Source organism: Aphelocoma coerulescens, chromosome 13 (genome assembly GCF_041296385.1).
Source record: "Aphelocoma coerulescens isolate FSJ_1873_10779 chromosome 13, UR_Acoe_1.0, whole genome shotgun sequence".
Lineage (NCBI taxonomy): Eukaryota > Metazoa > Chordata > Aves > Passeriformes > Corvidae > Aphelocoma > Aphelocoma coerulescens.
Window position 1 is genome coordinate 16,130,419 of NC_091027.1, and position 13,549 is coordinate 16,143,967.

Genomic DNA, 13,549 nt, shown 5'->3' on the forward strand with positions numbered 1-13,549 from the left:
GAACAGCCCGGCGGATTAGTGAAGGGATACCTTTGAAACCGATGCCAGGAAAGCTCCGTGGATCAGTTAACAGGAGAGTATAAAAAGCCGTGCCTGTGTCCCCCCACGCTCCCCCCATCTCTCTTCCTCCATGTCACCGGCCCTGGCTGCCGGCTCGCCCCTGGCTGGGGGCCTGCGATCCCAAACGTGCTCTCCAGGCTGGCTTGCCTCATTAATTAAAGAAGACAGATTTTTTAGCTTCTCTTTCCCTCCCTCCCTCTCTCTCTTCCTTTTTTTTCCTTGGGCTCCTGCTGCGGAAAGTGGAGCCAGTCTTGTGGGGGCAGGAGGAGGACGAGGATGGGCGCCAGGGATTAGAGGCGGCTGATGTGTTCTGCTCCCGGGGCCTGGGACGCCCAGAGCGTGCTTGGTGCCAGCCCAGGGGACACGAGGAGAGGGCACTCAGCTCCCACACCCACCATCCTGGGATTTGCAGCAGCATTTGCATCCCCTCCAGGAACATTCCCTCATGGCTGGCTTCCATGAGCATCCTGCCTGTCCTCAGCACCCCCTCACCGACCCCGGCCCTGCTGGTCCTGCAGGACCGTGGCACAGCAGGGACTGTGGGTGCAGCCATGCATGGGGCCAGGCACACGGTGCAGAGAGCAGCATGCAGGTGTGCAGGGAGTGTGGTACAGCCACGCAGGGGGTGTGGTACAGCTGTGCAGTCAGTGCAGTACAGCTGTGCAGTGAGCGTGACAGAGCTGTGCAGGGTGTGTGTACAGCTGTGCAGGGTGTGCAGTACACCTCTGCAGTGGGTGATGGGTGTGTACAGCCATGCAGGGTGTGCAGTACACCTCTGCAGTGGGTGATGTGTGTGTACAGCCATGCAGGGTGAGCAGTACACCTCTGCAGTGGGTGATGGGTGTGTACAGCTGTGCAGGGTGTGCAGTACACCTCTGCAGTGGGTGATGGGTGTGTACAGCCATGCAGGGTGTGCAGTACACCTCTGCAGTGGGTGATGGGTGTGTACAGCCATGCAGGGTGTGCAGTACACCTCTGCAGTGGGTGATGGGTGTGTACAGCCATGCAGGGTGTGCAGTACACCTCTGCAGTGGGTGATGGGTGTGTACAGCTGTGCAGGGTGTGCAGTACACCTCTGCAGTGGGTGATGGGTGTGTACAGCCGTGCAGGGTGAATCCACACCTGGTGCAGTGTGTGCTCCTGCTCCAGGGACGGCTGACGCCACCAGAGCACTGTTACAATTCACTCCACCTGTGTCTGTGTTGGGGTAGCACAGCTCGGAGCCTGTCCCCAGCACAGGCACAACCCTCCATGTGAGCTCAGGCTGGGAGGCAGCTGCCCTGGCACAAGGTGCACGAGGACAGCAGAGCAAAGGAGGGACAACAGGAGCTGCAGGAGGGACCTGAGGGCTATGCTGTGCTCGTAGCTGGCCCCTGACTCCTCCTGGCTGTGTTGTTCCTCCCTGAGGAGAAGGCCTGGCTGGTTCTTCTGGCTGAGTCATCCCCAGGTCTATCAGCCTGGCCACAAAATTAAATTCAAAGCTCGTCTTTTTAACACAGAGATCACTTACATCCAGCTGCACGAGCCGCGGCCCCTTTAGGATTTAATAATAAAATGAATGCCCATGACCTGACTGTTTGCTCACGCCTGGATCTTCCTTGATGGATGAACAGAAATTGCTCCCTGGCTCGGGTCATCCGCAGTAAAAATCGCCAGTCGATTGCTGGGCCCTCCCTCGGCTCCTCTGCGTTCAGGGCTCGCTGGCTTCGTTTGGGACCTGGCTTGGAACGGATAATCAATAATAATCAGGCTCGACGCTGTGACGGCACCTTTGATCCGAGGATCTCGGAGCACTTTGCAGCGGATAATGAACGGAGCCCCTCTGTGAGGGAGGCAGGAGTGTCTGCATTTTATGGGAGGGAGTGCAGCCCAAGGATGGGCTGACCCTGCTGCTCTCCAGCCCCGTCCTGCTCTGCATCCCGCATGCAGGTGGCTCAACTGCTTTAGCATGAGAGAGTTCCTTGAAAAGAGGATGGTGCCAAACCTCTGTGTGGCTCATTCCCTGGTAGCTTGTGGGTCTGCTTTCTTCATGAGACAGCCTGGATCGCCCTGCTGACAAAGATATTTTTGGAAAAGTGGTGCTGGTTTAAGGCTCAGTTATAGCAGGGAACAGAGCAGCCCCAGGTGAGGTGTGTTCCCCCAGGGACAAGTGATCTCAGGGCTCCTCCACCCCCAATTTGGGGCTCCCCGTGATGGGCTGCAGGACCTTTGGGGCAGCTTGCAGGGCCCAGAGCTGGGGCTGAGGCTGGGGAGTGTCACTCCCAAGCTAAAACCATTCCCAGGCCTGGGAAAAGAGGCTGGCAGCAAGGAGCAGAGCTGCGAGGTCCTGTCTCCAGCCATCCTGGAGAGTGCAGCCACAGCCTGGGCTCTGTTTGCTTTCAGGGGTGGCTGGCACAGTCTGAGCCAGGTGATGCCAGCCCTGCTGCTCCACACCAGCCACCCCAGTCCCATGGCTGGGGCCTCCGTGGGATCCACATTTCCCCCATGATGGCAGCCTGGGGGCTGGCAGCAGGGACCACCCGCACAGCGAGGAGTGCAGGGCTGGTGGCACAGGTCTTGGCTGGGGCCACGAGCTCTGCCTGAGGGAGGGCTGTGTCCCCCACAGGTGGGCAGTGGGGGACAAGGGGCCCAGCTCTGGGGATGCCACCTCCATGTCCCCAGCCAGGGTGACGTGCTGCTGTTGCAAGGGCCGTGTCCCCAGCAGCTGGGTAGCGGGGGCAGAGAGCGTTCAGCTCTGGGGATGCCACCCTTGTGTCCCCAGCCTGCACCCCGTCGCCAAGATCGCATCCTGCCCTAAGAAAAGCGTGTCCACCCGTTGCCAGCCAGTGGAGGGCGGGAAGGGGCAGCTTTGGGGTTGTCACCCCAGTGTCCCCAGCCCGCACCCCACCAGGACAGGCTGCTCTGCTGGTGTCGCAGCGCCACCCCTTGCCTCCCGGGGAAAGTGCCCGCTGGCTTCATCTGCACTCTCCAGCAATTAAGCGACTAATATATTAATTGTTTCTAATCTGCTCATCTCCAAGGTCACCTGTAAGACCGGGAAAGGGAAACAAACCTCCCCGGGCGATCCCTGTCACACACCCAAGGGATGAGGCTGCAGCGCAGGAACTGCCCTATGGACCCCCAGCCCCAAATCCTCCCCGGGAGCGCGGCCGTGGGGAGCAGCCCCCGCGGGGATGGAGGCGGGATGCTGGGTGGGGGATGCTGGTGCTGGCCTCCAGCGGGAAGCACACCCCGTGCTGGCGGCGGGCTGAAAATCGAGTCACCGCTTGTCCGTGGGTCCGTCCAGCCGGTGCTCCCACCGCCCGCCTCCGCCTCTGCCTTTGTCTCCGGCGCTCAGCCGCGCTTCCAGTCTTCAAAGTGTTAAAACTTTTCAGTGTGTGCTGCAGATCCCTTGCCTGCAGCCTCCTGCCCTGAGTCAAATTAATCATGTACTGGGAAACACAGCAGGCATGTACTAGCCCTGGGCATGGTGTATCACGTACTTTCTGGAATCTGTCACATGGGGAGCTTTCTGTTTTAGGCTCAATTGATCCTTTCTCGGTTTGATACTGTGTTTAATTGTGAGATGGGGCTGTGTGTTTTTGCTTCAGCCGAACTTAAAGGGCCGCTCTTCCCAGCCTTGTTTTCAGATGTCCGCAAGAACAGACTGCCGCTGTCTCCTCACCCAAACAAAAAGCCTTTCTCTCCCCACACACAATATCCCCTCTGTATTGTCCACAACAAAGAGCAGGGCTAAATTAATTTTAGGTCCGGCTCTTTTAATGTAGGGCTGGGAAGGGGAGGTGCTTTTATTGCTGCAGCTGACAGCTCAAACAGGAGAGGCGAGAGGTGGCCTGGGCCACCGGGCACTCCCCGGGCGGAGGGGATGGGGAGGGGGGATGTCCCTTGCCCCCAGGACCACCCCCCCCCCCCCGCGCCACCTTAGCTGCAGTCCCCAGTGCAAGGTGAGGTGAGCTGGAGCAGAGCCCACCCATGCTCCTCACTGCAACATCGCCCCAGGCGGGTGAGAGCATTCCTGGGCTCTCCCTCCACCCCCAAGGAGGGCTTTCCACCTGCCCTACACTGGGAAGAGTGGTCCAAGGATGCTGGGTGAGAGAGAAGGACCCTGGATTCCAAAAGCAATGTCCCCTGGAGGCTGGCATCTCCCTCTGGCTGGCCAGATAGCCATAGCAGGGCGATTTCTCATTCTGTCTCCACACAAAAGATTCCAAGAGACAAACAAAAAACCAGAGCATCCCTTTGAAACTGGGTAAAAAGGGAAAAAAAATACATTTTTTTCCATGTGCTTTTCCTTCTGAAAAAGGCTTATCTGGAGCAGTCACTGCAGGCTGCCGTGCGCAGCAGTGCGGAACAGAGCCGTAGGGCCTGGGACAGGGTCTCCTCAGGGTCTCCTCCCTGCCCTGGTGGGCACAGTCCTCTGGTGTGACGTGCCACCCGCCTGCACCAGTGGTTTGTGTGGCTCGGCTGCCACAGGGACATGGCAGGAGGAGGGAAGGGCCATGCAGCCATCAGGTCCCAGTGGCATCTCCAGGGTGTGGAATGTGCAGAAAAATGGGAAGGAGCCCTGGGAAATTGTCAAAATTGAGCCAAGGAGAGCTGAGGAGAGCAGGTTTTGGGGAAGGGAGGTGTCTGGTCAGGCAAGTGGGGAGAGGAGGGAATGCTGAGGGGAGCAGAGGATGGGGACAAGGCACCCCGGTTGGGAGAGTCAGGCTTTGGGAAGGCTTAGGGCAGCGCAGGGGTGCTGGGAGGGGTGACAGGAGAGGAGAGGGGGGGAGGCTTGTGTGAGCTGGTGTGGTTTTCCACGAATTTAGGCAGAAATATAGGATTGAAAGGGGAGGGAAAGGTGTTGCAGACAGCTCAGCTCTGGGTGCTCCCTGTCCTCATCTTCTTCCCTTTCCCAAGTGGGTGGACGGGGCAGGTCCCACTGCCTGCTGTGTGGGCAGGGTCCTGGCCAGGCCACCGTGGCGAGCCAGAGGCCGTGTGCTGCTCTCTGCCCTGCAGCCCCCAGTTTCTTCGTGGATGGGCAGGAACTTGCTCCTGGGTTTATAAATATTCAGCGCCAGCAAAGCCCATTAATGTTGCATTAGGGCTGTGAATCGGAAAGCCCCAAAGCCAGGCAGCTCCTGCTGCAGCTGCAGCGCGATCCCGGTCCCGCCCATCCCGCTCCAGCCGGGGCTGCCAGGACACCACACGGCTGCAGCAACGTGCTGTTGAAGGGCAGCCCCCTCCCTGCAGCACACCTGGCACAGGTAGCATAGCCTGGTACAGGTGGAAGAAAACAAGGGCGTGGTGTGGAGCTCTCAGTCCCCAGATCTCCCACTCCCAGGAAATGCAATGGATGGAGGTTGAGGGCTGGGTGGTTTCTTTGAGTGGGATGTGCTGCGAGCCAGACACGACCCCCTGGGGTAGAAGATCTCCAGATCTGGCCAACTTCTTGGGAGAACAATGGGAAGCCCCTTGGCTGCGGAGTCAAGCTGACTCGGTGTCTTGGGCTGCTCCCTCCATCCGGCGCTGAATTGCATCTCCAGGAATAGGCAGGAACGCGCGTATTAAAACAGAAGCTGGAGAAAGGAGTTACATCTGTGCAAAGCAGCGATCCAAGTGTTACTATCGGGACCAAATTTTCTCACTTCCAGGAGAGCAGCTCTGAATGTGACAGTCTGCAGACTTGGGCATCAGTTCAGCCAGCTTCCTCATCTCACCGTATCTCGCAGATCCACCCAGCAGCCGTGTCCCCTCCACTCCAGCAGCATGCCAGTGAGCCGGAGGGCATGGAAGGAGCAGGACGGATGGGAAAGGGGGCACACAGAGGGGAGAGAAGGGGTAAAGCTTTGGGGTGCCAGTGCGGAGCAGGCAAGCTGGAGAGAGGGGCTGGGGAGGCCGGGAAGCGGTCAGGGAGTGAATCACTGGCGTGGAGGTCACGCTGAACTCCTGGAGGTTCGGCTCAGCTCTTGGCAATGAAAGGCCCCTACTGCCCGTGCCACTGCTGATGTGTGCAGCGTTGGCTTCCCAAAGCTCCGGGATGAACTGGAGGGAGCGGCCGTGCCAGGGAGCTGCCAGCTCCCGCGGGGCTGCTCTGGGGCCGGCTCGGAGCGCTCAGAGCAGCAGCTGATAAAGTCCCTGCTCGCTCCTGGCCGCTGTGGTGACACCCTCCTCCTTCTCCCCTTGCTGCTGCTCTGCCTCTTCCCCACGAACTCCCCTGCTCCTCCCTCCAGAGCCTGGGAGAGTCACAGGGGAGCACACCCCTGCCTGGCATGCAGAGAGCCTGAGGTCAGGATATGTATGCAAAGGATGTCAAGGTCTGGAGGAGAGGAGGGGAGGGCTGAGTCCCTCTGGGCTGGAGCAAGGTTCAGTGGCTCTTCAGGATGCCTGCAGCCTCCCTCCCTGAGGGCTGGGCAGTGCAGGAAGCTGTCTTTGAACTCCTGGAGGAGAAAAGGACTGAGACAAGAAACTGTTCAAATTAATTTCTGTAGCTCACCTGAAATACTGAGCTGAGAATAGCAAGAAAAAAAAAAAGGCTGAGAAAAGGGGAGGTGTATTTCATTGGAGATAAGAAATCCATTTTATATCAACAAATGTTAGAGAAAATGAGAAGAAGTCGCCTGTCCCGTATAGTTTAGATAGGGAATCATAACGAGATAGGGAAAGGTCATTTAGAAAAGCAGCAAAGAGTAGAGGCTTTGCCTGTTGAGAAATAAATTCTGGCAGGAGCATGTTTCCCCAGATTTAGAGATGGGGCAAAACCGAGGATCTGAGGAGTGGAGCATCTGTGGGTAGGCAGCAGGATCTTGGTGCTACATAGCCAAGCAGGTGACTTTATGTGGATGGAACTGGACTGTCAATCTTCAGGGAAAACTTTGAGAACAGAAAAATAGCAAGAAACTTCCAAGGAAGAAGAAAGCCCAAAGCTGCCATTTCCCCAGCTGAGCTGGGGTGGCACGCTGGGGTAAGTCACGCTGCAATCTGCCTTGTTGGCTGCTACCCCAGGAGTCAGAAAAGAAGGGTTTAAAATATTCCAAGGTCCATCCCCGCTGATTGTGAAAAATTATGTTTTGTAAGTGGAAATAATGACACCACTGGTGTGTTCTGTTACACGCTGAGCTTTGGTGCCACTGGTGCTAAACTGGCTCAGCTTTGACCAGAGGGTGCCTCACCTTCCTCCTGCAACTCCTGGTCAAAATCTGGGATGGGACGATGCACATCAGCACAGTGGGTGCAGCTGCCTTGCCTGAGAACCCGGAATTCACAGCATCCCAGGAGAGTTTGATCCCACGGGAGTCTTGTGGGGATCTGGAACACGGCTGAGCACCTTTCAGCTGTGACCTCCACCGGCAGAACTTGGTCAGTGCCTGGGCCAGCCTGAGACCTGTCACTGTCAGGGATGCTCCCTGCTTTCCCGTCTTTTGAAACTGGCATTTTATTTATCAGAAACGGCTTTTTGATGAAAGGGGTGGAGGGGGGAGGGGAATCACTTTTTAGAAGTTATTCCATAGAATCATGGAAGTATTTAGGTTGGGAAAGACCTCAGCAGTGCCCAGCACAGGGGGACAATCACTGTCCTGGTGCTGCTGGACACATCATTTCTGGTACAGGCCAGGTGCCCTTGGCCTTCTTGGCCACCTGGGCACTCCCAGATTCTTGTTCAGCCACTGTTGACCAGCACCCCCACTCAGCAGCTCAGAGCAGCTCCCATGGTACCAGTGTGCCACTGGTGGCACAGCAAGTCCTTCACTGTGGGACCCAGCACCAGCAGCAACCAAATCTGGGTTGGGAGGCTCCTGCCTGGCCTGTACAGCAGGTGGCATCCAGGAATTTGGGGTCTGCATTTGTGGTGGGGAGGATCTTCTTCAAGGGGACACAGCGTCAAGATTCACCAGGGGAGTTCAGGTTGGACATCAGGAAGAATTTCTTTGCTGGAAGGGTGGTCAGGCATTGGAAGGGGCTGCCCAGGGCAGTGCTGGAGTTACCATCTCTGGAGGTGTTTCAGGAATGACTGGATGTGGCACTCAGTGCTCTGGGCTGGTTCACAGGGTGCTGACCAGTCACAGGTTGGACTTGGTGATCTTGGAGGTCTGTTCCAAGGTCTTCTTCTTGGAGGTTATTTCTTGAACACTTCCAGGGATGGTGAGTCCACCACCTCTCTGGGCAGCCCCTTCCAATGCCTGACCACTCTTCCAGTGGGGAAATTCCTCCTGATGTCCCACCTGAACCTCCCCTGGTGCAGCTCGAGGCCGTTTCCTCTCCTCCTGTCCCTGTTCCTTGGGAGCAGAGCCCGACCCCCCGGCTGCCCCCTCCTGTCAGGGACTTGTGAAGAGCCACAAGGTCCCCCCTGAGCCTCCTTTTCTCCAGGCTGAGATCCTCCAGCTCGCTCAGCCACTGCTGGTGCTCCAGAGCCTTTCCCAGCTCCATTCCCTTCCACGGACACACTCCAGCCTCTCAATGCCTTTCCTGAAGTGAGGAGACAAGACACAGGAAGCAACACAACCCAAGGGAAGGTTTCCAGAGGCTGAAGGAACCACCTCCAAACCCCGAGAAATCCCCTTGGGAATAACCCAGGGAACCCAGGGAATAAGCTGATCATCTGCGGGGGCAGGGAAGGAATTTGTCACCATCTGCCTCTTGTCTCTCTGCTGCGGGGAGTAATAAGCAAGTGAGGAAGGGAGGATTCAGCAGTGTTATTAGGTGGAGAACGGCATTATTCCCCCTGTCTGCACCGTATAAATGAGTGTGTATTTTTCATAATGGGGGAATACATGTAGGGAGAGAGAAAAAATGTTTTAAAAAAGAAAGAAGGAGAGGGGGGAGGGGGGAAATGAATCGATATAACAGAAGCATTAGGGCACTCAGGGGAGTGTTTTACTGGGGCCATTAATATACTTCTCAGGTGGTAAAAGCCACTTAGCCTTTAAAAATGATAATGAAATGTTAACTACCCAAAGCATTATTGCTGAGTCACAGAGAGCCAGGCAGCCCTTCAGCTCCCATCTGATCGAGGGGTGCTGGCAGGGCTCTCACCAGCCCCGGCCAGCACGGGGAGCGATGATCTGGCACATCCCGCCTCCCACACATGGGAGCCCAGCTCCCAGCAGCCCTGCGCTGCTGGTACGGCCGTTCCAGCATGGGCACCCCTGCCAGCCATGCCCCTCGCCCCAGCTCCTCACCTGCCTGGCACTGGATCATCCATCCGGCCCCAGGCGATCCCGCGGGAGAAGCTCCTGATGGCGCAGGGGGACTCAGCCCCTGGGAGGGCAGAGAGGAGTGAGGAGGATCAGACCCAAATGCTGCAGCCACGCTGCTTCCAAGCCAAAGGGAGCAACGTGGGAATTGGGAAGGCCACCACCAGTTACAAAGATCCACACACAAGGATGCTTTGAAGTGGAAAGCTGCAGATGCCATGCTCTTGTCTGGCTGCAGAGGATCCCATGGTGGGGAGGGACAGGATCACGAGTGCCATGAGTGTCCCAGCTGCTGAGCCAGGGCAGGGATGTGACGTGCAAGGGCATGAGATTCCCTCTTGGCTCTCAGGAGATGGCACAAAGCAACGATGGAGGCCTCATGGATTTTTAGTCTATAAACCCTCGGTGACTACAGGTACCTGTAATACCCTCAACCACTTGGCCAGTGTGAGATCCTGGAGACCTCTTGCTGTTGGTGGAGACCCCCATGTTGATGGATGTGCAGAGTTTTGGAGACACTGGGCACCCCCAAATTACTGACTAGCTCTGTAAACCATGGGGGTCAAATTCTGGCTGTTTTTGTCAATCGGAGAAGGGGGGTTCACCCTACAAGGGGGCAGGAATTCTCATTTCTCATCTTTTCTATATCTCTGGCTCTCATTTGATTGCGAAGGGCCCAAACAGCCCCCCACGGTGTCACATGAGGAAATTCAACAGGCTAGCATGGTCCAGCAAGCTGCAGTGTGAGATGAAGGTCTTCTCCTAGGACGATTCAGTGCCCAAGCAGAAAATTAATTTCCTTCCATCCATCTGTATATGACCCAAAACCTTCCCTAGTCAGGGAGATTATGAAGGTTTTTTTCACGAATGTGGATTGAAAGTCAGAGGTAGCTGTGAAGGATGCTGGAGGAGGACTGAGTCTCTGGGGGGACAGGGGGCAGCTTGGCTCCTGGAGGCACACCATCCCTCTCATCCACTGCACCCACTTCAGGCACTATTGGAGACCTGTTTCCGGGGAATTTTTTTACTTGGGTGAGTTTTCACCTCTGTTAGGGAGGAACTGGCAACACCTGAAGCAAACAAACACCTCTCTTTACCCCTTTTAGCCACACACAGAAGTCCCTGCACGTGCAGCAGTGGGATGCATTTGGGAATCTGGCGCAGATCCTGGTAACTGCAGTGTACAGGGCAGAGTTAAGGATGTTACAAAAGCATATCTGGGACTCCTGCACACCACTGAGCAGGCTGTGAGTGTCCCCAGCCATCCTGGCTGGTCGGAGGCTGCATTTCCCCAGTGGCTTGTGGGGGAGGGTCCTGTTCACCAACATCTCTCTGGGAATGCAGCCCCAAGGTCAGTCTGCCCTGCACATGCTGCCAGTCCTCTTGGAGCCCAGGGAAGGGCAGTGCAGTGGCAGCTGGTGCTGCATGCCCAGTTCTGTGCCTGGGAGGGGGAGATGGAGGACTAGAAACACTTCTCACCTCCCTTTCCAGCCTCACCTCCGCGCTTCATCCTCTTCCAGGGGAGAAATCAGCAGGAGGCAGCTCTGATCTCTCCTGCTGGGACCCAGGCTGGCAAAGCCTGGGTGTGCATGACAGAAGCAGGGTCATCCCCATGGAGCCTCCAGCCCAGCGAGCAGGAGGCCGATGTACAATCCTGCGTTCCTGCCCTGGAGCGGGGGCTGTGCCCCTGCCCCTAACCCAGAGAGCACCGGGTTTCCTTTGTGCTCTGCAGAGAGCCTGCAGGTACAGCGGAGAGGGCATCTGAAGGGCATCTCCTTCCAGCGTGCCACTCTTGGAATTCAAGGACACAGAGGGCTTTAGCGTCTGCTGAGAGAAGCGGTTCTCAAACCGCGGGCACGCCGCGCCTGGAGTCGTCGGGGAGCTGCTAAATGGGTCACGCTGCTCTGCGGGCTCGGCACAGCCTGGCCACGGCGTGGGGATGGCCCAGCCCTGCTGCTCCCCAGCCCCACTGTCCCGAAGGCAGCCCACGGAGCAGCCCCTCGCCCAAGTGGCACCGGCAGCCCCACTATTAAGAACGACGCAGCCGCCTTGCGCTGAAGCGCTTTATCCCCAGCGCCCGCTGTGAGCAAAATTGCCTGGGATCAGGTGGTGTGAGCCAATTTTTCTCGCAGCAGGGGCTGCAGGTAAAGCACCTCGGTGGAGAGGAGCTTGTGCTGCTCTGAACTTTTCTGTTGCCCGCCTGAACTCGGGGAAGAGGAGAAGGGATATTGTGTGCACTCAAGCAGAAGCAGAGAAGATGCCAAGAGAGGAGAGAAGCAGATGGAAAAGACAGAGAAAGCTCAAGATGAGGAGAGAGCAGGAAGGAAGGAGCAGAGGAAGGATAAAGCAAGAGGGAGGTGAGAAAAGAGCTGGAGCTGGGATGCCACAAAGCAGTGGCCAAGGCAGTAAGAGAGCTGCATCTTCTCTTTCTTGTCCTACAAACCAGACACAGACGTGGCAGCAGCTAATCTTCCTGGCTCGTGAACAAAAGGATTCTTTTCATGCCAGTAATCCAAGAGCTGCCATGCCACGGCTCTCCCAGCTCATCTGCTGTGAATGCACTTCTGTGGCGTCCAACTGAACGGGTTAGCAAAATAAAGACAGATGGCAATGGATTAGCTCTAACACTTCTTCTGTATCACAATGCAATCGCTGCAGTCTTCTCCACTGCCTCCTCTCAGGACAGTTTGCTCGTGCTGCAGCTGTGCAGCCGCCCCCAGTTATGCACAAGTGTCCCAGCTCCAGGGCCACAACCCTGCAAGCAGGAAAGGCTTGCCGTGGTTGTTGTCTTTGTTTTTTGGAAAACCCATCCTAGGGAGAGGCCGTGGTCAGAGTGGAGGGCGAAGGCAGCCACCTCTCCACTGAAATGGGCCTTCTTCAGGGCAGACCCTGAGGCACGTGGTAATGAAGGGATGCATTGATGAGCAGCATTTTTAACACCTAGACCTATCATCCCTAAGAGTGGGGCATGTGGTCCGTTAAATGATAAGGCAAATACATAAAGAAACAAAGAGGTGGGGTTGATGCCACCTCTTCACAAGTCAACAAGAAGACCTCTTGTCTTCTTCATTTTGTCCGCTTTGCCCAAGTCAGGCTGGCTGCAGATGTAGAGCTCACAGTGAGCCCAGGGCCAGGTGATGTGGCAGGAACATGCATTTCTGCTGGACACAAAGTGTGCTGGAGACAGCCTGGCTTTGTTTAAACTGGGACATTTTTCCTATGATTTTCCAGCCAGAAGCTATGTGGGAATTCTAACATCAAGTCTCATAAAGAGCTGATCCTTACAACTTTGTTGGTAACTATCCTTTCCAACTGCACGAGTTGTTTGGGCTGAACTGTCTCCTCTGGCAAGGGAAACTCCACCCTAGTATCTCAGTGGGGCCTGTCTAAGCTCAGTTTTATTGGGTTTGGCATCTCTGGTGCTTCTGGTAACTTCGGGGATACCCAGGCTCCTCAGGGTGGACACATTTCTGTGCTGCTGAAGGAGCCTCCTGATCTCATTCAAGCAGTCCATGGGACATCTTCACCTCTGACCCTGTGATTTGGGAAGCCATCCCTTCTGAATCCTCATCCAAGATCACCACATGAGCCATGCCATTTTGTCAAGAAGATGCATTTTTCCATGGAACTGAATATTTCTTGAAGTCCTGCCAGGTACAATTCAACCAATTTTTTCAGTCACTGGTCACCTAGAACTCATCAACAAAAATGACCAAGAAACTTAAAACTCTTGCTCCTTGAAATAGTTAATGCTCTTGACAGGAAGATATCTTGTCTCTGCATTGTCTTTGGAATTGTCCAGTTTATTTACAACCTATAAGAAAAATAAGGCTCCAAGCAGCCTGATTTAGTCTTTAAATTGAGCAGAGGATGGAGCAGATGACTGCTCAAGGTCCCTTTTCAACTCGCTGCCTGTAAGTGGAAGATCCCACAGGGATGCTCTAACCTTGCAGCTGAGTCCAACAGCTCAGAGCTGAACCTGCCTGATGGATGTTCTGAGGGTCCAGTCCTACCTGCCAGCCTGCTTAACCAAACTATGTTCCTCATTGTGGCCAGGGATATCCTTATGGCTGTCCTTTGCTATTTTCTGTGGGTATGTGATCAGTAGTGTTCCTGATAATCCTGCTTATGCCTAAAAATATCAAGTTTGTTCCAGGATCCACTGGAATCATGTACTGGGTTCAGTTCTGGGCCCCTCACTACAAGACACACATGGAGGTGGTGGATCGTGTCCAGGGAAGGGAATGGAGATGGGAGAGGGTCTGGAGCACAAGTCTGATGAGGAGTGGCTGCGGGGGCTGGGGGGTTCAGAC